This window comes from Arachis hypogaea, chromosome 19 (assembly GCF_003086295.3).
Source record: "Arachis hypogaea cultivar Tifrunner chromosome 19, arahy.Tifrunner.gnm2.J5K5, whole genome shotgun sequence".
Taxonomy (NCBI): Eukaryota; Viridiplantae; Streptophyta; class Magnoliopsida; order Fabales; family Fabaceae; genus Arachis; species Arachis hypogaea.
In genome coordinates, this window is record NC_092054.1 from 85112946 (window position 1) to 85135309 (window position 22364).

General features: G+C 39.8%; 2 non-coding genes across 2 annotated transcripts; both read right to left on the reverse strand.

Annotated features, from left to right (window-relative positions):
• Positions 1-4901: 4901 nt before the first annotated feature.
• On the reverse strand, positions 4902-5005 carry LOC112781043 (small nucleolar RNA R71). The gene has a single exon (XR_003191841.1). It is a non-coding gene; the product is annotated as a small nucleolar RNA R71 (small nucleolar RNA).
• An 8510-nt stretch (positions 5006-13515) lies between these two features.
• On the reverse strand, positions 13516-13619 carry LOC112781870 (small nucleolar RNA R71). The gene has a single exon (XR_003192622.1). It is a non-coding gene; the product is annotated as a small nucleolar RNA R71 (small nucleolar RNA).
• Positions 13620-22364: the final 8745 nt, after the last annotated feature.

Here is a 22364-nt window from a genome sequence, read left to right on the forward strand (position 1 = left end):
TGGGGCTAAGATGGATCATGAATGTCTTACACAATGAAATGTTAGCAATACATGTGTTTCAAACAAGCAAAATTAAAGATAACAATCAAGGCACAAGAGACAGAGGCATTATTATTGCATATATAAGAAGGTGTGCACAATACATTGCATAAAGAATAAGTGGCACACCAAACTTAGTGTGACACTTTCACTTAGAATTAATGCAAGTATCTTGTAAGGATTAGAACCAAATTTTGTTGCATAGCAACACCAAACTTAGAATGCAACCACATGTCAATTTATTTGAACTAAAACTAAACAAAAGAAACTGTTATATGTTAAATACAATCACCAAATGAAGAGTCTGTTATGAATAAGGATGTCTTGGTGATGTATTAACAGAAACAGTTAATGAAGGAAAGCATTAAAAACAAGTAAATAAATGAAACAAAGAGAAAACAAAAATTATCCAACTAAGAAGAAAAATAACACTGTAAAAGGCAATATGATTATGCAGACAAGTGATGTTGCTGGATTGATTTGCATAGAAAAATAGGTGGCACACCAAACTTAGAATCTTGATGTGTCACTTTCATGTAAAATTGATGCAATCATCCATGAAGATGGAAAACAGTTTGTTGCAGGGCAACACCAAACTTAGAATGTAACCATATGCCAATTTATTGAAATTTAAACAAAGCAAGGAAAAGAAATGTACCTACTGTCTACCTGTTCTTTACTTTCTTCCTCTTCTTCCAATTTGTTAAGAGAAATGACTTCAAAGGAGGAGAAGATTCAGCTATTACCCCCTGTCTTGGTCTCTCCTCAGCAAGCTTTCTTTTGCAATTGGCTTGATTGATCTTGCTTGCTGGATAAGGAATAGGATTGCTTGGAGTTGACCTTCTTTTCTTCATGAATATTGTCTTTTGTAGCTTGGTCACAATCCTCTTCTTGGTGCTTTTGTTAATTGCCTTCACTTACTTGAATTTACGACTTGGTTGCTGTGTGATTATTGGAGTTTTGTCTTCATCAAGAGTCTCTTGCAATGGTGGTTCTGTGGATTCTTCCTTCATGTACTTCTCTGCTTCACTTGAGTTTGGAATTCTTTGGTTATCTTTCTCACTTTCTTGATCTTCCACTTCCTCCCTTACACCCAACATTTGACTTAATAGCTTTTTCATTGAGAAGGTTTGTTGCTCTTCCCAACATTTCTTTATCTCTTCTTCATATTTTTCAATCACAGATTCAATTGTCGAGAGTTTTTGGTTCAGGGAAATTTGTGAGAGTTGTGATTCTTCATGTTCCTTTGTCATCTCAAGTGTAGTTTCATTTTTAACCACCTCATTCTTCATTGAAAGTTCACTTGATGCAGTAGCCTCCTCATCTTGCTCTTCCACTTTATCCTTCACATCCATCAATTGGTCTTCATCCTTATTGTTTGATGGTTCTAAGTTTTTCCTTATGTTCTCTAGGTGCTCATTCGTCCTCTGACAGATGATTTCTTCCCTTTTCCAGGCTTTCATTGTCTCCTCCTCATATTTTTTGAACATGGACTCAAGCTCTGAAAGCCTTGAGTGGTTCATGGAAGTTTGTGTGGGTGGTGAATTTTGAAAGGGGCTTTCGGTTGAAGTATGGTCAAGTGATGATATCTTTGGATGAATATCATATGGAGCACTAGAATTCCCTTCCCAGCCACCATTAGAATCATGACTTGCATCATTTTGTGGTGGAGGGAAATATCCCATATGATTTTCTTTCTCATCTTGTGGTTCTGAAGCATAGCTCCATGAATTGGAGTGCCCAGAATTTGAAGTTTCTTGGTGATATTCCCAACCACCATTAGAGATTGGTGATGGTGGGTGATATCCCATAAAATTTTGTTTGACCATAAGATGAGTTGAACTCCATTTGTATTTTGTAAACATCAATGAAATTTGAAATTCATGTCATAGAGAAAGAATTTCTTAGTGAGGCAATAACTCAAACACCTTGGTTTCAATTTAAAACAGAAAACAAAAATAAAGAAAATGCTTGATCTAGACTTCTCACCCACTTAATCATTGTTGATCTAAATCAATCCCCGGCAACGGCGCCAAAAACATGATGTGCGGAAAACGATCCGACACAAAACTCACCGGCAAGTGCACCGGGTCGCATCAAGTAATAAAACTCACATGAGTGAGGTCGATCCCACAGGGATTGATGGATCAAGCAACTTTAGTGGATGATTAGTTTAGTCAAGCTAACATTTGAGTGATAATTGATGCAGCAGAAAGTAAATGACAAGGAAAATTAAAGTGCAGAAAGTAGATTGGACAGTAACTTAAAGAACAAGAAAGTAAAATAGCTGAAACTTAAATTGCAAGAAATGTAAATTGCATTAAATGTAAAGGGGAGTGGGTGCTGGAAATTAAAGAGAGCAATAGATCAAAGCTTAGAGAAAATTTAACTTGCAGGAAAAGTAAATCAGATCATGAACAGAAATGTAAAAATGCAGAGCACTTGCAGAAGAATTAAATTGCTTGAAAGTAAATTGAATTCAGTGAGAACAGAAAGCAATGAGAATCAAAGATCAAAATCAAGTTCAATGTAAATTAGATTGTAAACTTGCAGCAAAGGAACTTGTAGTAGAGGAGAAATTAAAATTGCAGAAGAAGAAAACAGAGAGAATTCTCAAGGTGAGATTGAAACAGAATTTCTTCAATTCTCAACCCAAGATTCAAAACAAAAAGAAAAACTAAAGAGAGAGAGAGTTCTGTATTCCTAATGCTCCCTAGTGGAGCTCGCTTCCCCCAATAAAATGAAACAGATGCCTATTTATAGGCATTTTTACAAAATAAAAATGAAATTCAAAACAAATTACAATTGAAATGAAATTTCTATTCTAACTATCTCTTGTGCCTTTGAGTGGTGTCAATTGGGCCCTTGCTCTTGATGGAATTGGGTTGACAAAAGCCTCTGTTGATTGCTCTTGGAGTTGGAGAGAAACCCATTGTGAACCGGGCCATGAATCATAAAAGTTTGAGTAAAAGTTTGAGGCAAACTTTTACTCAAACTTTTTATACCAGCTGCCCTTATTTGCTGCTACCAACGTTTGGGCTAAAGTTTGAGGTCAAACTTTTAGCCAAACGTTGGGCCTTCTTGCATGCATGTTGGGGTACTACTTTGTCTGCTTGTCAACGTTGCAGATTTTATGCCCACTATAAACTATTATATATGGTTAGAAAGCTCCGAATGTCAGCTTTCTAACCCAATTGGAATCACCTCAATTGGACATCTACAACTCAAGTTATGCTCATTTGAAGAGGACAAGGTCGCTGGCCTTGGTGTGCAGCGTTTGAGGTAAAGTTTGCCTCAAACGTGGTCGAAAACGCCAGTTCTGGAGGCTCAAACATATTGTCCACCCCATACTATTATACATTGTTGGAAAGCCCTGAATGCCTACTTTCCAATGCCGTTGGAAGCGCATCATTTGAAGCTCTAAAGCTCGAGTTATACTCCGTCGAAGGTGCAGAGGTCAGTTGGCCTCACTGCAGGTTGCCACCATGTTCATTTATGCTCATTGCGGGGCAGTTTTCTCCCTCAATTTTAGTGTCCACCCTGCAGTGCTATATATGTTTGGAAAGCTCTCTATTCCTACTTTCCATTGCTTTTTGAATCACCTTATTTGGAGCTCTATAGCTCAAGTTATTCTTGTTGGAAGTATACCCCTTCAGGCTGTGAGGCGCCAACGTTTGCCAAAAAGATTGAGGCAAACGTTGGCGCAAGCTTTTTTCTCCAGGGTGTTTGTTTTGTGATGCCAACGTTTGCCGAAAAGTTTGAGGCAAACGTTGGCTCAAGCTTTTCTCCCAAAAGTTTGAGCTAAAGTTTGAGGCAAACTTTAGCTAAAGCTTTTTGTCCTCTCTTGCTCTTTGTTTTGAGCCACGCTTTTCTTCCTTTGGGCCACGCTTCTCTTCCTTGATTTGGTCATGGGTCACGCTTTTAGAAGCGTGGCCTAAGCCTCCAAAGTGTGCTCCAACTTCAAAGTGTGCCCAAAATTCCTCTTTTCTTCTTTTTAGCTTATTTTGTGCTCTTTTTGCTTCTTTTTCTTCTTATTTCCTACAAAGTTTATCAAATCAAAAGATCAAAGAAATATACCATTTAAGCACCAAAGAATGCAATATTTAAGCACTAATCATAAATTTCTTGTATGAAAAAGCATAGAAAAACATGACATGGTGACATGTCATCATAACCCACTAACTGTTTGATATATTACATCACCCTCAACTAACAGTAATTCTGACACAAATACTTTCTGCACCTATCTTTTCTTGCTTGCACTTGATGGTTGTATGACAGGGAGAAGAAGCGGGGCTTCAACTTCCTTCAATTCTGAACCTGAGAGGACCTTCCTTAGATTAAGGAGGGAGGCAAGTGGAAAGAAAGTGGTTGGTGCTGAGGAAGAAGAGGAATTCTTTGAAACAAACATGGAAGACAACATGGAAAACCATCATGAAGAAGAGGATCACAACCATGGGGGAGGAGGTAGAACAAATCATGCTGGGGAGTATAGAAGAGTTTTGGGCTCTTACATCAATCCAAACCCAGGCAATTGTGGAAGTAGCATCCAAAAGCCAACAATCCATGCCAACAACTTTGAACTTAAACCACAGCTCATCACCCTTGTTCAGAACAACTGCTCCTTTGGAGGAGGTGTTCAAGAAGACCCCAATCAACATTTGACCACCTTCCTGAGAATATGTGACACACTAAAGTCTAATGGTGTTCACCCTGACGCCTATAGACTACTCCTATTTCCATTCTCACTTAGGGACAAAGCAGCCAAGTGGCTGGAATCCTTCTCAGGGGAAAGCTTGACAACTTGGGAAGACGTGGTGAACAAATTTTTAGCAAGATTTTACCCTTCTCAACAAATTAATAGGCTGAGAGCTGAGGTCCAAACTTTCAGGCAATAAGATGGTGAGACTCTATATGAAGCATGGGAGAGGTTCAAGGACTTAACAAGGAGGTGTCCACCTGACATGTTCAACGAATGGGTGCAGCTGCATATTTTCTATGAAGGACTCTCTTATGAGTCAAAAAAGGCCGTAGACCATTCATCTGGAGGATCTTTGAACAAGAAAAAGACTATTGAGGAAGCCATAGATGTTATTGAAACAGTAGCAGAGAACGACTACTTCTATGCTTCCGAAAGAGGGAACACAAGAGGAGTAATGGAGCTAAACAATGTTGATGCTCTGTTGGCCCAAAACAAGCTCATTACCCGGCAGCTGGCTGACCTCACCAAGAAGATGGAGATGAACCAAGTAGCAGCAATCTCCACTTCATCAACAACCCAAGAAGGAGTGAATGAAGAAGCAGAGGGGAGTTAGGAGCAAGCCAACTACATTGGGAATTCACCAAGGAAAAACTATGATCCATACTCCAAGACCTATAACCCTGGATGGAGAAACCACCCAAACTTTGGGTGGGAAAGTGAGCAAGATCAAAACCAAGACCAGAGACGTTACAACTCCAACAACAATGCAGCTCACCAGCAATTCACACAGAGGACATCTCAACACCCCCACAACAACACTTCTCCACACGCCTATCAAAACCAAAACAGCACATCTGCTCCGAATCACTCATTAATTGATGACAAGCTCTCTAAGATTGAAGCCCTACTTGAAGGAATATGCCAAGAGATTCAAGAAAATAAGGTGTTCAAAGAGGAGGTGCGAGCCAATATTAAGAACCAGGGAGAGACCATCCGGAAGCTAGAATTTCAGGTGGGATATTTAGCTGAGAAGATTCCCAAACCTACTGATAGCTTCCCAAGTGACACGGAGAAAAACCCTAAAGGAGAAGTAAAGAAAGTAAGATGGGAAGATTGCAAAATGGTCACTGCGAGTGATCAAGAGACTGAAGACAAGCAAGGCAAACTTTGCAAACAACCTGAAGACAACTCAACAAAGGAGGAGGATAGAGATCGCCAAGAACCAAAAATCTCACAACAAGAGCTGCTGAAGCTCTATGCACCCTTCTCTCAACTGCTCAATGGTGCTGTGGGAAAAAGAATATACTCAAGGTTCCTAGACTTGTTTGCATCTCTGCATGTGAACATACCATTCATCAAGGCAATTCAACAAATGCCTGCATTCATCAAGTATATGAAGGAACTTCTTCCCAGGAAAAGCTCACTCAAAGGAGGCCAGACTATAGTGATGAACAAGGAATGTAGTGCCCTTATTCAACCTGAGTTGCTTACAAAAAGAAGAGATCCAGGGAGTTTTCACATCCCTTGTGCCATAGGTGAAACTATGTTCCATAGAGCGCTATGTGATTTAGGGGCCAGCATCAACTTACTACCCTTATCCCTGGCAAAGAGGCTGCAGATCAATGAGATAATACCCACAGATGTAATCATCAAACTGGCTGACAAAACTCAAAAGCAAGCAATAGGAGTGGTGGAAAATGTGTTGCTAAAAGTTGGGAAATACTTTCTCCCAACAGACTTTGTCATCCTGGACATGGAAGAGAGTCACACTCATCCAATCATATTGGGAAGACCATTCCTAGCTACGGCCAGAGCACTTATCGATGTAGAGAAAGGGGAGCTAATATTGAGAATCCATGATGAACGACTCAGCTTCAATGTTTTCAAACTCTCACAAGAAACATATCAAGAGGACAAGGAACTAAGCACAAATGATAATGAGACACTGAAGGAGGAAACAAGCACTAAAGCACAGCCAGTTCATTCTGAGATCCCCTTAATAGATAAACAAGGAAAACAGCAATTGCCACAGCTCAAGGAAAAGTTGGAGGAACCTAAACCTCTAGAGGCAGGTGAAGACAGCACTACAACTCCTTTAGAAAAATAGGTCACCAAGGGGAAGGCAACATCAAAATAAACAAAGAAGAAGGTACCAAGGAGGTGGAGGAACAAGAAAATCCCTACGGAAGATTTCTCTCCAGGGGATAGAGTTGTCTCAGCTTACTTCCCAGATATTCCCCCTAATCTCCCCACTGTACCATCTCAGTTACCCAAGGTCTTCACTATCAACAGAGTTCTTTCCCTGGAACATGTGGAGATCATTGATCCAACCAATGGATATAAGTCCACAGCAAGAGGGGAGGACTTTAAGCACTACCAACCACCCTGATGAAGGAAAAACGTCAAGCTAGTGACGCTAAAGAAACGCTTCATGGGAGGCAACCCATGTTTTATATGTTTTTAAAATAATGAATAAATCAATGTTTATGAATTTCAACCCAAACTTGACAAACACTTGCTGAAATCTTTAACATGCAGTATATAGTGAAGAACAAGTTTGGTGTTCAAAGCAAACCAAGATGCATGCTAGTCTTGGGAGCTTTGAACAAAACTTTTCATCACATTGCTTCAAACTAAGTTTGGTGTCACCCCATGGTGCCACCAAGATGCATATAAGGACCCACCAATAGTTAGTTAGTTAGTTGGAATTCATAAATAAAAAAATCAAATCCTTTCTTCCCTTTTATTAATATTAGCCGTAAAGTTCATATGGTCATTTTGATATCTTTTCTTACTTTTCTTAGTTTGTCTTTATAGGAAAAGAAAAGGAGCATAAAAAGGGATAGATTGGACAACCCCAATTATGACCAGATTTTGCAAGATATTTGTGTACCAAGAGCTGACTGGGAAAGGGGTGCAGGAAATAACCCAAAGTTCATCAAGAGAACAGATCTCACTCCTGAAGCCAAGGGGTGGTTTGAGCTAGTGAGAAGGTCTATTCTCCCAGCTGCAAACAACTCGGAGGTGAATGTCAAGAGAGCCACAATGGTGCACTGTATACTAAAGGGAGGAGAAATCAAGGTTCATGAACTCATAGCTGAAGGTATTAGAGAGATGGCAGAGAAAAGCGACTCAAGAGGAACGTTAGGTTACCGCAGCACTATTTACCGAATATGCAAGAAAGCTGGGGTAGTTTTTGAAGATGAGAACCCCATGTGGATAAAGGAAGGCATCCCAATAACTATACGAAGGATGAAAGCTGCAGCATCCCCTCTGCCTCAGCGGAAGCAAAGGAAGAAAACAACCCCTCAAGTAGTGGAAGGACAAGTCTTAGAGGGTCAAGCACAACAGGCCTTGGACATGGACCAATTGCAGGAGGCCATTGATGGCTTGTCTAGACAATATTTGGAAAGTCAAGGAGCATAGAAAGAGCTTCAACTACAGATGATGGGGTAGCAAGAGGAAACACTTTCAAGATGGATGACTCAGCAAGGTGAGTGGCAAAGGCAAATGATGGAACAGCAACTAAGTCAAGGACAACAATGGGGAGAAACATTCAACAGGATGGAACAAAGGCAAAACGAGCAACAAGAATCCACCCAGAGGCTAATCAACATCCAAGCACATCAAGGGGCGCACATACATGAGATGCATCGAAGACAAATAGAACAAGCAGAACTATTGGACGAGCAAAGGGCATTCGCAGAAGGAGTTTACATGAGCGAAACAGGACATCATATAAACACTCAAGCCTGGCTCGGTTACTTAGTGGGACAGCTGCCAATATTGCATCCAGAAATAGCCAAGTATGACGAAATGAAGGATGAATTAGCATGAAAGGAAAGACAAAGGGTGGAAGAGAGTCATGAGTCAGTGAGGAAGGCACTTGAGGATTGGAAGCAAGCAAGATTGGCAAGGATGCGAGGAAATGTAAGAAGAAACAAGGAGGACAAGCAAGGAAAAGTGCATGGACATCCGCAATAGTAAAAGGTGGTGAAGTTCCTTCTTTGTTCCATCTTTCTCTATATTTTAAATAAGGAAGATCTTGTATGAAATAGAACTTGCTTCCATGTTATGTTTAAACCTTTTTCAATTATGTCTTTTAAGTTTTTGGTATTAAAGAAAGTCTATGTGTGCTAGTCTTTATGTCATTGCATCCTCCTTAACTTACTTGTATGCTTGTCCTTTTTTTTATCAAATGAAGAAGAGAATGTTTATGTTTTTTTTAAAAGACCAGAGTAGAGTTCATAATGTGGAAGTGCATTCATGAATCTTTGGGGTAGTCATAAGTTAGCTAAGTTGGTTCAACCACAAGGCTAGGAGGACAACTATCTATCCTGAATACTTGACTTTGGATATACCATGAGACTAAGTTAATAACAAGATCCTAATAAGAGAAAAGGGAAAGAACAATGGAAGTGAAAAACAAAGAAAAAGAGTAAGCAATAAGGCTAGGCACCAATGGTTTGGACCTTGAGACAAGTGTCTATGGTGCTCCTGTGTGAGGGATCTACTTGGATGAATAAGCTCTCAGGGGTGCTTTATCACTTGGTAACTTGGGTTAACTAACCCGGGATTATCAGCTGAAAATCCATTATCAAGAGTAACCCTCACTACAGAACATTTAGTAACCCAAAGAGGTACTGGACACCAAGGTCTCAAGAAAAGAAAATAAATGAACTATATGCCTGTGGTGTGTATGTATGGGGGAGAGACTTGAGGGAGTAAGTCCTTAGGGGTGCTTCAACACCTAGCACCTTGAACCAACTGGTTCGGGAGTGTTAGCTGAAAGCTTATCTTAAAGAGTTGCCCCCTTACAGAGCACTTAGCCTAAATAACACAAATAACCCTTGAAATAACAATAAAAGGATCAATGAATAAAAGTCTCATGGGATGTAAACAAAGTAAGTGTTTAGGGACATGATAAAAGTCTGAAAGCCAGTAATGGAATGAACCTAAGTTGCTATGTATGAAACCACCATAAAATCAGTAACATGACTTCCACAAGAATGACTCATTCCTCTAGATATTCCATTCATCATTCTCTTGTTCCAGTACTTGCTTAGGGACAAGCAAGCTTTAAGTTTGGTGTTGTGATGCCAGGGCATCTTGGCCAGTTTCACTGACCTTTTATTTACTGTTTTTAGGGTAGTTTCATGCATTCCTTTAGGAAATAAGCTAGTTTTGGGTAGATATTTACCTACACCTTGATTCAAGCATACATTGTGCATTTTACATTATTTCATGAGGATTTTGCATGAATTTAGTGACAAATTATATGCTGCATTACCCATGACTTGGACTAGAACTTTGATGCACTCTGTTGCTTGATTTCAGGACCAAAGGAAGCAAGGAAAGGGAGGTAACTTGCAAGGTTAATGAGAAAAGTGATTGCCAATAACACTCTCAAAGCCATCATTGCCCATGTTAAGAGTCACGTTAACTAAGTTAACGTGCACTCTAACGTGGAGAAGGGAAGTTGAGCCAACGTTAGTGATACTTAACATTGTCACTAACGTTGGCAAACACTCATGAGTGGCTGATGCCAAGGCATCTTAGGCTAGTTTCACTAGTATTTTTCTGTTAGTTTTAGTGCTTTTATGCATTTTCTTGAGCTTAAAGTAACCAAAAATGGTTAAATGAAGAACAAAGCAATGAACCATCCAAACAGTATGATTTTAATGCAAATTCCATGAGTTTTAGTTATATTACTTGAATGCTATGAATGGAAGATTTCTCATGAAATTTTGCAAGACTTTGATGCAATTGTTTGGATGATTTCAGGGAAGAAGAGGCTAAGCAAGGAAGCAACAAAATCAATAAAGGAAGCTTGAATATCACATGTGGAGTTTAAGTTCCAGTTTAAGCCTAAACTGGAGCTTAAACGCCAGAATCAGGAAGGCTAAGAAATGCTGGAATTGAAGTTTAACCTCCAGTTTAACCTTAAACTAGAGGTTAAACGCCAGAATGAAAGTCTCACCAAAGAAGCATCCCACGTTTAACCTCCAGAATGATAATGCCACTCAGGAAGGAGTTCCACGTTTAACCTCCAATTTAACCTTAAACTGGAGGTTAAACGCCAGAATGGGAAAAGCACCAGGGAGCCATTTCCACGTTTAAGCTCCAGTTTGACCTCAAACTGGAGCTTAAACGTGTTCGACCAAGTTTTCTCCTCCAGGGTTGCTCTCTCCATTTCCACGTTTAAGCTCCAGTTTGACCTCAAACTGGAGCTTAAACGTGTTCGACACCTCCAGGGCTACCCTTCTAAGCTTCCACGTTTAACCTCCAGTTTAACCTTAAACTGGAGGTTAAACGTGTTCGACCTCCAAGATGCCTCCTTCCATTTCCACGTTTAACCTCCAGTTTAACCTTAAACTGGAGGTTAAACGTGTTCGACCTCCAGAGCTGCCCTTCCTATCTCCACGTTTAAGCTTCAGTTTAACCTTAAACTGAAGCTTAAACGTGTTCGACTACATGACTCTCCAGGGCTGCCTTCTTCCATTTCCACGTTTAAGCTTCAGTTTAACCTTAAACTGAAGCTTAAACGTGCTTCTATAAAAGGCCTCACTGGAAGTGTCTGGCGTTTAAGCTGCAGTTTAAGCTTAAACTGCAACTTAAACGCCACTCTTGGAAAAGGTTTCTGGGCCAAAAATAGTGCAGTTTAAGTTAGTCTTTGAGCACAAACATTAACTTAAACTTACTCTGGTATGAAACCCAATTGAATATCATGGTTTATGGGATTGGGCCTGAAGGATTGATGAGTTTGAAATCTCAATTTATTGAGTCATGTGTTATTATTTGATTATCACTAAGTTGGCTCAATGAATGTTACAGAATTTGGATCAACAGCCTCATCAAGATTATGGATCATAAACCCAAGGCAAAAGGAAAGCAGGGAGAGGCCTCAAAGCCCAAGAAACCCAACAGAAGCTCAATATAGAAAGTGTATAAATAGGATAGAATTTAAGTTAGGAAGGACTTTTACCTTCACTTTTAGCTAGTTTTCATATCTTTGTAATTGAATTCAGAGCTATGACTCACTAAACCCCCTTTCATTGGGTTAGGGAGCTCTATTGTAATTCAATGAATCAATAATAGTTTATCTTCTTCTTCAATCTTTTCTCTTGAATTTTGTTAGAAAGCTTCTCGATCTAACTCCATTGGGTAGTTGTCTTGGGAAAGAAACTACCCATAATTGGAATCCTTCGGAACCTTGGGAAAGGAATGGAGGATTCATGCTAGAGAAGCTTTCTCACAGTGAATTGGATTGGGGTTTGGATGGATATTGTGACATGTAATCCTACCAAATTGTGGTTCATGAAACTGTGTGGTATAATCAGTGATCGAGCATCATCTCTTCTTATGAACATTTAAACCAAGGGATTGGGAATTTGTTTGTTTTTAGAGAGAATTGGTGAGCCAAGGGATTGGGATCCAATCATATAAGATTGCCAAGCAAAATTTAATGAACGCATTGGTTGAGGAAGAGATATACATGATTTGATTCGGAGATCTCAATATCTCCTAACACCCAATGAATTCCCCATTTCTGATTTCCACTTTCTCTTTACATTCTGCAACTTAATTCATGCAATCACCCCCATTCCCTTTTAATTTCAGCAATTTATCTTCTGCTCTTTAATTCATGCAATTTAAGATTCCGCCATTTAAATTTCTTGTCATTTACGTTTCCCGCCAATTTTACATTCCGCAATTCTCATCCAAATCTTGATTCCGCTCAACTAGCACACACTTCTAATCCGAATTGCTCACTCAACCAATCCTTGTGGGATTCGACCTCACTCTATTGTGAGTTTTTACTTGACGATAACCGGTGCACTTGCCGGAAGGAATTTTGCCGATCGTGCAATTTCCTAAATCGTAGCATAACTAGTTTATGCGCATCAAGTTTATGGCGCCGTTGCCGGGGAGTGGTTTTCGATTGACAATTCTCCAATTGGAAGCTAACTAGATTGAGCAATTTCTCTTGCTTTGTTAATTCTGTTCAAGTTACTTGTTGAATTTTAATTTCTGCACTCGGTTACATGCTTTCTTTCTTTATGCCTTTAAATTCAAGCAACTAACTCACTGACTCACTAACTGTTTGAATTAATTCCTCAATTGCTCTAACCATACTCTTCCATTAACCAAGAGTATTTCACTTGTTTGTGCCTGTGCTGTGTTCTTGTATGACAGGTAGGAGAGGAGAGACATCAACTCCTCCATATACCGAACCAGAGAGGACCCTTCATAGACTGAGAAGGGAAGCAAGAGGGAAGAGAGTAGTGGGAGAAGAGGAATCTGAAGGAGAATCTGAGGACAATTTTGAGGAAGCTTTAGATCTCAACATTGATAGAGAAGTTCACAACCATGAGAGAGCTGATGGAAACAATGCCATTCCTGAGAGGAGGGTTCTTAGTTCATACATAAACCCAACCTCTGGGAATTGTGGTAGCAGCATCCAGAAACCACCCATTCAGGCCAACAATTTTGAACTCAAACCACAGCTAATATCACTTGTGGAGAATCATTGTTCATTTGGTGGAAGTGCTAATGAAGACCCAAACCAACATCTCACAAAATTCCTGAGAATTTGTGACACTGTGAAGTCCAATGGAGTCCAGGAAGATGCATATAAACTGCTTTTGTTCCCATTTTCACTTAGGGACAAAGCAGCTAAGTGGCTGGAATCATTCCCAAGGGGGAGTCTAACAACATGGGATGAGGTGGAAAGCAAGTTTCTGGCACGTTTCTACCCCCCACAAAAGGTCAATAGGCTTCGATCTGAGGTTCAGACTTTTAGACAACAAGATGGTGAAACTCTCTACGAGGCATGGGAGAGATTCAAGGACTTGACAAGGAAATGCCCACCAGACATGTTCCATGATTGGGTGCAATTGCATATTTTCTATGATGGACTCTCTTATGAATCAAGGAAGGCTGTAGACCATTCATCAGGAGGTTCATTGAACAGGAAAAAGACTGTGGAAGAGGCCATTGAAGTGATTGAGACAGTGGCTGAGAATGAGTACTACTATGCATCAGAAAGGCACAACACTAAGGGAGTCATGGAGCTGAACCATGTTGATACAATTCTAGCCCAAAACAAGGTGTTTGCCAAGCAACTAGCAGAGCTTACCAGGCAATTAGAAACAAAGCAAGTGGCTGCAATACACACACAAGATCAAGAGGAAGTAAGCATTGAAGGAGGTGATTGGGAAGAGGCCAACTATGTGGGAAACCAACAAAGGCAATCATATGATCCACATTCCAACACTTACAACCCAGGATGGAAAAATCACCCAAACTTTGGGTGGGGGAACCAACAAACCCAACCACAAAACCACAAACCTTACAACCACAACCAACAAAACAATTCCACATACCAAAACTCCAACCAAAGATCATACCAAGCCACACAAAACACTTACCCCCAACCATCATATCATAGCCAAAATAATCAACCTACCCAACTTAATCCGAACCAACAATTTCAAGATCAATTAAACCGGATAGAAGGAATGCTTGCAACCATGAGTCAAGACATAACCGAATTGAAAGCTTTTAAGGAAGAAGTAAACTCTAACCTGCAAAACCAAGGAGCTGCCATCCAGAAGCTAGAAAATCAAATTGTGTATTTGTCTAAGCAAACCCCTGGGACAAGCGCTTCTCATGCTGCCAAGGCTATTGCAAGGGAAGAATGTAAAGCCATAACCCTCAGAAGTGGAAAGAATCTGAAGGAGATCTCAAAGGAAACCACAGAGGATGAAGCAAAGGAAAATGTGAAAGACAAAGAACAAAGACAATCTTTTACACCGTCTGCAACAAAAGAAAAAGAAAAAGAGGTCCTGAAGCCTTATACACCTAAAGCACCTTATCCTCAACGTTTGATGAAAAGTGAAAAGGATGGCCAATTCTCCAGGTTCTTGGAGATTTTCAAGAAGCTTCAAATCAACATTCCCTTGCTGAGGCAATAGAGCAAATGCCACTATATGCAAAATTCTTAAAGGAATTGATGACCAAGAAGAGAAGCTGGAGAAATGAGGAAACTGTGTTGTTAACTGAAGAATGCAGTGCCATCATTCAGCACAAATTGCCTCAGAAATTGAAGGATCCAGGCAGTTTCCAAATCCCCTGCATCATAGGAGAAGTCATGGTGGAGAAGTCCTTGTGTGACTTAGGGGCCAGTATCAATTTGATGTCTCTAACAATGATGAGAAGAATGAAGATTGAGGAAGCCAAACCAACAAGAATGGCCCTCCAATTGGCAGATCGAACTTTTAAATTCCCTCATGGGATAGTTGAGGATTTGTTGGTGAAAGTGGGAGATTTTATATTTCCTGCTGATTTTGTGGTGTTAGATATGGAGGAAGAAGCCAAAGCTTCAATAATTCTGGGAAGACCCTTCCTGGCTACTGCTGGAGCCATCATAGATGTACAAAAGAGTGAACTCACTCTTAGACTACATGATGAGAAATTGGTGTTTAACGTATTCAAGGCAATGAGCTATCCATCAGAATCACTAAGGGAATGCATGAGGATTGATGTAGTGGACATTGCAGTACAAGAAACTTTTGAGGAAACAATAAAGGAAGTGGCAGAGGAGGAGTTCACCAAGGATATTGAAGTTAGTGACATCAAGGCTGCTGAAACAACCATGCCAAGCATGCCAGAGAGAGTGAAAGAAGAGAAGGAAGCACCAAAACCTGAGCTCAAAGCATTGCCCCCTAATCTCAAGTATGCATACTTGGGTAGTGATGAGAGTCACCCTGTTATCATTAGCTCTGCCCTGAGCCAAGAACAGGAAGAAGAATTGATCAAGGTGCTACAAACTCATCAAGATGCCATTGGATGGACCCTAGCCGATTTGAAGGGGATAAGTTCATCCATATGCATGCATAAGATCTTGTTAGAAGAGGATGCTAGACCCTCCATTCAAGCTCAGAGAAGATTGAATCCCGTCATGAAAGAAGTGGTACAAAAGGAAGTCATGAAGTTATGGCAGGCAGGGGTAATCTACCCCATTTCTGATAGCCCATGGGTTAGTCCCATCCATGTAGTTCCCAAGAAAGGTGGCATAACTGTGGTGCCAAATGAGAAGAACGAACTCATACCCACAAGAACCGTCACTGGGTGGAGGATGTGCATAGACTACAGGAAGCTCAATGAAGCCACCAGAAAGGATCATTTCCCACTCCCATTCATGGATCAGATGCTTGAAAGGCTTGCCGGACATGCTTACTATTGTTTTTTAGATGGATATTCAGGCTACAACCAAATAGTAGTTGATCCTAAAGATCAAGAGAAACATCATTTGTTTGTCCATATGGAGTTTTTGCTTATAGACGCATGCCCTTTGGATTGTGCAATGCACCTGCCACTTTCCAAAGATGCATGCTGTCCATCTTTTCGGACATGATTGAAAAATTTATTGAGGTCTTCATGGACGATTTTTCTGTGTTTGGAGATTCTTTTCCTAGCTGCCTACACCACCTTGCCTTGGTGCTTAAGAGATGCCAAGAGACTAACCTAGTATTAAACTGGGAAAAGTGTCATTTCATGGTCACAGAAGGAATAGTCCTTGGCCACAAAATCTCTAATAGAGGCATTGAGGTGGACAGAGCTAAGGTGGAACTCATTGAAAAATTACCTCCACCAAGTAATGTAAGGGCAGTTAGGAGTTTTTTGGGACACGCTGGTTTTTACAGAAGGTTTATTAGAGACTTTTCTAAAATAGCCAAACCTTTGAGTAACTTGCTTGTCTCTGATACACCCTTTGTATTTGATAAAAATTGCATGCTAGCCTATGAACTTTTGAAGCAAAAACTTTCCTCTGCACCTATCATTGCCCCACCTGATTGGAACTTACCTTTTGAACTGATGTGTGATGCATCAGACCTTGCTATTGGGGCAGTGTTAGGACAAAGGAAAGACAATTTGGTACATGTGATTTATTATGCCAGTAAAGTCTTGAATGATAACCAAAGGAATTACACAACCACTGAAAAAGAACTCTTGGCAATAGTCTTTGCATTTGACAAATTTAGATCCTATCTCATTGGATCTAAAGTCATTGTCTTCACTGATCATTCAGCTTTAAAATACTTACTTGCTAAACAAGAATCCAAACCAAGACTTATTAGATGGGTTCTTTTGTTGCAGGAATTTGACATTGAAATCAAAGACAAGAAGGGTGTAGAGAACAAGGTGGCAGACCATTTATCAAGAATACCATGTGAAGAAGGAAGCGCACAAAGCACACATATAAATGAGTGCTTTCCTGATGAACAACTCATGGTAATTCACAAAGCACCCTGGTTTGCAGACATAGCAAACTTCAAGGCCACTGGGAGTTTACCGTTGGAATTTAACAAACATCAAAGGAAGAAATTGGTAAATGATGCCAAATACTTCATCTGGGACGAACCATACTTGTTCAAAAAATGTTCCGATGGCATACTCAGAAGATGCATATCCGAGGAAGAAGGAAGGGAAGTCTTATGGGACTGCCATGGCTCCACTTATGGAGGACATTTTGCAGGAGAAAGAACAGCAGCTAAGGTGTTGCAGTGTGGTTTTTATTGGCCCACCATCTTCAAAGATGCAAAAGAATTAGTGAAGCACTGCCATGAATGCCAGAAAGCGGGGAACCTGCCAAGAAGAAATGAAATGCCACAATAATTCATTCTGGAACTTGAATTGTTTGATGTATGGGGGATAGATTTCATGGGACCCTTTCCCTCCTCATACTCAAATAATTACATTCTTGTGGCAGTAGACTATGTCTCCAAATGGGTTGAAGCAATAGCAACTCCAACCAATGATAATAAGGTAGTCATGAACTTCCTCAGAAAACACATTTTTTGCCGTTTTGGGGTTCCAAGAGCAATCATCAGTGATGGAGGAAGCCACTTCTGCAACAAACCATTAGAGGCATTGCTTCTAAAATATGGAGTCAAACACAAGGTAGCCACACCATACCATCCACAGACAAGTGGGCAAGCCGAAATATCTAACAGAGAACTCAAAAGGATCCTGGAAAAGACTGTGGGAACTTCAAGGAAGGACTGGTCGATTAAGCTAGATGATGCTCTTTGGGCATATAGGACAGCTTTCAAAACACCAATTGGAATGTCTCCTTACCAACTAGTATATGGAAAAGCTTGCCATTTGCCACTGGAGTTGGAGCACAAGGCATACTGGGCCTTGAAACTTTTGAACTTGGACAACAAAGCTGCTGGAGAAAGAAGGATGTTGCAAATTCAAGAGTTGGAAGAATTCAGAGCGGAAGCTTATGAAATGCCAAAATTTACAAAGAAAGAGCAAAGAAGAAGCATGACAGCAACATAGCCCCAAGGAAATTTGAAGAAGGACAAAAAGTATTGCTCTACAATTCTAGGCTGAAGCTATTTCCAGGGAAGCTAAAATCAAGGTGGTCTGGACCATTCCTTGTCACCAAGGTCTCCAAATATGGACAAGTAGAAATCATGGAAGAAAAGTCACAACGAACCTTCATTGTGAACGGTCAAAGACTCAAACATTACTTGGGAGATGTAGATGAGAAGGACAAAGTTAAATATCACCTCAACTGAGGAAGCTGACCGTCAAGCTAATGACGTTAAAGAAGCGCTTGTTGGGAGGCAACCCAACCTGAGGTAATACCCTTTTGCTGTTTCTTTTATTTGTTTCAATAAAAAGGTGAAGTAGTTTCTGTGCATTGCAAAGAATTAAGTTTGGTGTTTCACACCAAACAATGAATTCGTGGATCAATAATTCAAAGGGGAATGTGTGACTTAAGTTTGGTGTTCCACCATAAAGATCAACTGAACACAACAACCTTTGAATTATATGAGAGGAACAACCATTCTAAGCAGTCACAGAAATGCTTAAAACCCTTAGCAGCAACTTCATTCCAAAGAGAACTCAAGGATTCAAAGCACAGAGAAGTAAGTGGGAGACTAAGTTTGGTGTTCACACACCAACTTAAGACTCAGATACTTACCCACACATAGTTGAGCTAACCACTCAAGTGCTTGAGATGCAAGCAACTTCATCACTCTTTGCAGGAAAGGAAACAAGGATTTTAAAGCATGAAGCAACATTTAGGAGAAGAAGGGAAATCAAATTGTTTCCTGGCAAAAAGAGAAAACAAGGAATTTCACAAGGTGGTATTGTTCCTTGATAATTCTTTAAAAAAGGGCAAACAAAAGCATGCTTGTTCTGGTTTAAACTGTAAATGTTGAATCTTTCTGGAATGAGAAGTTTTTAGTATATTTGTCTGTTTATTGCTTTGAATAAAGTGAATGCTAGATGTTTGGATATAACTCCACCTTCTTAAACAAATGCTTGCCATGCTTGTTCTGTTTCCGAAATAAAAGAAAAGTTTGAACAAAAGTAACTTGGCTCAATTAGTGACAAATCAAGTAGAATTAAGTGGTGGTATGCATGCTTGATTGTTTAGTCAGATCACTGGAAATAGAGTGTAGAATTATCATTTTTATGTAGAAATTGAAAACTGTCTATGGATCTTGATGAATAAATGTCTTTGGCCATGAAAAAGAAAGTAAAAGGAAGAAGAAAAAGCCACTGAAAAAGGGCAACCAAAAAGAAAAAAAATTGAGAAAATAAGCTAGGCACCAATGGTTTGAACTTCTGAGACAAATGCCTGTGGTGTTCATGTATTAAGGATATGCTTGGATGAATAGGTTCTGAGGAGTGTTTCAACACTTGGTAACTTGGGTTAACTAACCCGGGATTATCAACCAAAAGTCCATTATCAAGAGCAACCTAAATACAAAACATTTAGTCACACAAAGAGGTGCTGGGCACCAATGTCTCAAGAAGAAATGTGAACTAAAATGCCTAAAGTGGATATGTGTAGTGCACTGATAAGAAAAAGAAAATGCCAAAGGCTTGTGCAACACATGACACTAAGCAAACAAGGAGCAAAGTAGCTCTAAGAAAAAGAAAAGAAAAACAAAGAAGAGAAAAGTGCCAAAGACATAAGAATAACAAGAGGCCATAGCAGTGTTTGATGGATGCAATGAAAAAGTGATAATCTTACCTGATAAGTATGAAAAAGTGATGCTGCAACTTTCTGCATAAAACCCTTCTGATGAACTTCAAATGCTTGCTAATATAGCCAATGTAATTGCTTTCTGTTTCATACTTTCTTCTCAATAACTCAGGACTTGCTTAGGGACAAGCAAGTATTAAGTTTGGTGTTGTGATGCCAAGGCATCTTAGGCTAGTTTCACTAGTATTTTCTGTTAGTTTTAGTGTTTTATGCATTTTCTTGAGCTTAAAGTAACCAAAAATGGTTAAATGAAGAACAAAGCAATGAACCATCCAAACAGTATGATTTTAATGCAAATTCCATGAGTTTTAGTTATATTACTTGAATGCTATGAATGGAAGATTTCTCATGAAATTTTGCAAGACTTTGATGCAATTGTTTGGATGATTTCAGGGAAGAAGAGGCTAAGCAAGGAAGAACAAAATCAATAAAGGAAGCTTGAATATCACATGTGGAGTTTAAGTTCCAGTTTAAGCCTAAACTGGAGCTTAAACGCCAGAATCAGGAAGGCTAAGAAATGCTGGAATTGAAGTTTAACCACCAGTTTAACCTTAAACTGGAGGTAAACGCCAGAATGAAAGTCTCACCAAAGAAGCATCCACGTTTAACCTCCAGTTTAACCTTAAACTGGAGGTTAAACGCCAGAATGATAATGCCACTCAGGAAGGAGTTCCACGTTTAACCTCCAGTTTAACCTTAAACTGGAGGTTAAACGCCAGAATGGGAAAAGCACCAGGGAGCCATTTCCACGTTTAAGCTCCAGTTTGACCTCAAACTGGAGCTTAAACGTGTTCGACCAAGTTTTCTCCTCCAGGGTTGCTCTCTCCATTTCCACGTTTAAGCTCCAGTTTGACCTCAAACTGGAGCTTAAACGTGTTCGACACCTCCAGGGCTACCCTTCTAAGCTTCCACGTTTAACCTCCAGTTTAACCTTAAACTGGAGGTTAAACGTGTTCGACCTCCAAGATGCCTCCTTCCATTTCCACGTTTAACGTCCAGTTTAACCTTAAACTGGAGGTTAAACATGTTCGACCTCCAGAGCTGCCCTTCCTATCTCCACGTTAAGCTTCAGTTTAACCTTAAACTGAAGCTTAAACGTGTTCGACTACATGACTCTCCAGGGCTGCCTTCTTCCATTTCCACGTTTAAGCTTCAGTTTAACCTTAAACTGAAGCTTAAACGTGCTTCTATAAAAGGCCTCACTGGAAGTGTCTGGCGTTTAAGCTGCAGTTTAAGCTTAAACTGCAACTTAAACGCCACTCTTGGAAAAGGTTTCTGGGCCAAAAATAGTGCGGTTTAAGTTAGTCTTTGAGCACAAACATTAACTTAAACTTACTCTGGTATGAAACCCAATTGAATATCATGGTTTATGGGATTGGGCCTGAAGGATTGATGAGTTTGAAATCTCAATTTATTGAGTCATGTGTTATTATTTGATTATCACTAAGTTAGCTCAATGAATGTTACAGAATTTGGATCAACAGCCTCATCAAGATTATGGATCATAAACCCAAGGCAAAAGGAAAGCAGGGAGAGGCCTCAAAGCCCAAGAAACACAACAGAAGCTCAATATAGAAAGTGTATAAATAGGATAGAATTTAAGTTAGGAAGGACTTTACCTTCACTTTTAGCTAGTTTTCATATCTTTGTAATTGAATTCAGAGCTATGACTCACTAAACCCCCTTTCATTGGTTAGGGAGCTCTATTGTAATTCAATGAATCAATAATAGTTTATCTTCTTCTTCAATCTTTTCTCTTGAATTTTGTTAGAAAGCTTCTCGATCTAACTCCATTGGGTAGTTGTCTTGGGAAAGAAACTACCCATAATTGGAATCCTTCGGAACCTTGGGAAAGGAATGGAGGATTCATGCTAGAGAAGCTTTCTCACAGTGAATTGGATTGGGGTTTGGATGGATATTGTGACATGTAATCCTACCAAATTGTGTTCATGAAACTGTGTGGTATAATCAGGATGGCACATCTTCTATACATTTAAAAGGATGGGAATTTGTTTGTTTTAGGGATGTAGCAAGGGATTGGATCCAATCATATAAATGCAAGCAAATTTAATGAACATTGGTGAGGAAAGATACATATTGATTGGAATCTAATCTCAACACCCATATCCCATTTCTGATTTCCATTCTCTTTACATCGCAACTAATCATGCAATCACCCATTCCTTTTATTAGCAAATCTGCTCTTTAATTCATTGCAATTTAAGATTCCGCCATTTTAAATTTCTTGTCATTTACGTTTCCCGCCAATTTTACATTCCGCAAATTCTCAATCCAAATCTTGATTCCGCTCAAGCTAGCACACACTTGTAATCCGAATTGCTCACTCAACCAATCCTTGTGGGATTCGACCTCACTCTATTGTGAGTTTTTACTTGACCGATAACCGGTGCACTTGCCGGAAGGAATTTTGGCCGATCGTGCAATTTCCTAAATCGTAGCATAACTAGTTTATGCGCATCAGTGCCACTGTTAGAGCCCACGTTAACCCTAGTTAACGTGGCCTCTAACATTAAAGGGGAAGAGAAG